Raw genomic sequence first — 2,963 nt, 5'->3', positions numbered from 1 at the left:
TTGAGACGGAGTTTCACTCATGTTACCCAGGCTGGAGGGCAATGGCGCGATCTCGTCTCACCGCAACCTCCGCCTCCTGGGTTCAGGCAATTCTCCTGCCTCAGCCTCTTGAGTAGCTGGGATTACAGGTATGCACCACCATGCCCAGCTAATTTTTTGTATTTTTAGTAGAGACGGGGTTTCACCATGTTGACCAGGATGGTCTCAATCTCTTGACCTTGTGATCCACCCGCCTCGGCCTCCCAAAGTGCTGGGATTACAGGCTTGAGCCACCGCGCCCAGCCTAACAAATTACTTTTCATTATGACACATGTGAATCCATCTCTAGACACTTCAGTAGAACTTACTGAACAAATACGACAGAAGAGTTAGGAAGGTGGACCCTGGAGCCAGACTGCCTGGATTAAAATCCCGGCTCTGCCACTGATACTCTGACTGTGCAACCTTAGATCACTTCCCTCCTGGTGCCTCAGTGTCCTTATCTTCAAATTGAGGATAACAGTCATAGTATTTTCCTTAGAAGGTGATTATAAGAATTGAATGAGCTAATGCATGTAAATAGCACATAGTAAATGCTCAGTATACATTATTTTTATTGTCATCATTATTGTTGCATTGTATTTTATTCTTCTGTATTTGTGCTAAAGACGCACTGATGGATGGAGCCATTGCAGCTTGCCCACGTGCAATGTGGTATAAAGACTCCTTATTTCGATTGCACGTGTTCCTTGAAATAGTTATCTTTTAAAAACACGTATTTGGCCAGGCGCAGTGACACATACCTGTAATCCCAGAACTCTGGGAGGCCGAGGTGGGTGAATCATGAGGTCAGGAGATCAAAACCATTCTGGCTACCATAGTGAAAGCCCATCTCTACTAAAAATACAAAAAATTAGCTGGGCATGGTGGCAGGTGCCTGTAGTCCCAGCTACTCAGGAGGCTGAGGCAGGAGAATCACTTGAACCCAGGAGGCAGAGGTTGCAGTGAGCTAAGATCATGCCACTGCACTCCAGCCTGGGTGATAGAGCAAGACTCAAAAAAACCCCAGACAAAACAAAACAAAAAAAAACCATACTTTGGAACAGGACATTTATCGACTGATTTATGACCAAAGCCTCTGACTTTCTGTGCAGTATGACCTTAGGAAGTAATGGAATAACACCAGCATCTTGTATTCTTAATCCTTTAGAGCATCTCAGTCTTCAGGCAGCAGAGGAGGACATATGTTAGAATTGGAGCCTCTGACTGCCTTGGAAGAGGATGCTTTCAACTCGTTTAGCCTGTTGTAATACTTGAGGGGTACTGGTTGATTGTGCTTTAAAGCTGTTGATATCAAATATGGTCTGGCTATATTTATGCCGAGTTGTGGAGATATTATGTAATATTATGAGATATTTATGTAAAACTTTTGAAATCATAACCATCTAAGGCAGCATAGGAAAGAGAAAGAGTAAGGATGTTGAAACACTAAAACAGTAAGTTTTATAAGACAAAAGTAACTTTGCATTCAAAATAAGAGGTCTAGGAATTATATTGATTTCAGATTGAATTTGTAGTAAATAAACAATTACCTCTATATAAGGCTAAGAATGTACTCATCTATAAAACCAAAAATGTGAACTCGTTTATCTCTAGGGTACATTTCGTCTCTAAAATGTCAAAAATTCATCTAATATGTTTCCCTGGATTGAATTCCTCAAGGGTCAAGTTGCATGCACCTTTGATAGAGTGCTGAATGAAGCATTACTAATAACCATTAAACTGATTTGGATTTAAATGCCTCTTATACAGCTCAAATGCAGGCTTGAAAAGTAATGTCCCCATGGCGGTAAAAGCGTCAGTATGAGTGTATGTGTGGAAAGATTTGTTGTAGGAAGATCAGTCAGCCCTATTTCATGATGACTTCAATGGTGTGGGTGCAGCAGTGGAGCCACAGCCTTGACAGCATCATCAGAGTGAACTTTAATTAAAAACAAGTGGAGAAATCAACAGCCAGGATTTACCCAGGAAATAACTAAATGACCTACAGCTCAGAAGAGATATTTTGAGGCACGATTTTATTGTATTCTAGTGGGAGAGAATAATTCTCCTTATAAAAATTCTAAGAAAAGTTGGAAAAATAATGAGCACCATAAATTAGACTTGAATTTGGCATGCCTTGTAGCTGCAACACATCCCATTCTGTGTCCCTTAAACTGTCGGAAAGCAGGCAGGTGTAACTCATCCCTGTAACTTGGGTAAGCAGAAAATAAAATAATCCTATTTAAGAAATAAATAGCAAAAAGAGGAAACTATAAAGAAATGGTCAAATAGAATTGCTTAGTTGTTGAGAGAACTGTGCAACTCAGCTAAGTGACAACAAAGGAAAAAAACCTAATGAAGTTGCTGAAGAGGGGGAAATATTTTTTTAGTGGCATAAATCTCAAAACCAAACAACAACAACAAAATGACAATATGTATGCTTTTAAAAAGATGGAAAAAAATTCTTGTTTTCTAAAATGTGACTTTAAAGGCACTTGGTAGAAATTCTGATAGCTACAGTTCAATTTCTTTCTATAATAACACTTTTGATACAGAATCACTCTTTATCATTTCATAGTTCCAAAAATGTATTAAAGGTACAATATTATATATTTTAAACAAATATTTTAAAGTATCATACTTACTACTGACTGCTGCTTACCAGTGTGATGCACATTAGCTACTCTGAATGTCAGCTTTCGTATCTGTAAAATGGGAGTAAAGGCTGGATGCGGTGGCTAACACCTGTAATCACACTTTGGGAGGCGGGCGGATCATTTGAGGTCGGGAGTTTGAGACCAGCCTGACCAACATGGTGAAACCCCCATCTCTACTAAAATGCAAAAATTAGCCAGGCCTGGTGGCAGGTGCCTGTAATCTCAGCTGCTTGGGAGGCTGAGGCAGGACAATCACTTGAACCCAGGAGGCGGAGGTTGCAGTGA

At 40.1% G+C, this 2,963-nt stretch overlaps 1 protein-coding gene across 4 annotated transcripts in view; it reads left to right on the top strand.

Annotated features, from left to right (window-relative positions):
• SHROOM3 (shroom family member 3) overlaps positions 1–2,963 on the top strand; it is a 379,035-nt gene that overhangs the window by 190,914 nt on the left and 185,158 nt on the right. The gene's annotated exons all lie outside the window — the stretch shown is intronic.

Source organism: Cebus imitator, unplaced genomic scaffold, assembly GCF_001604975.1.
Source record: "Cebus imitator isolate Cc_AM_T3 unplaced genomic scaffold, Cebus_imitator-1.0 Scaffold537, whole genome shotgun sequence".
Classification (NCBI taxonomy): Eukaryota; Metazoa; Chordata; class Mammalia; order Primates; family Cebidae; genus Cebus; species Cebus imitator.
The sequence above is the reverse complement of the archived record's forward strand: the minus strand, read 5'-3'. Positions and strand labels throughout refer to the sequence as shown.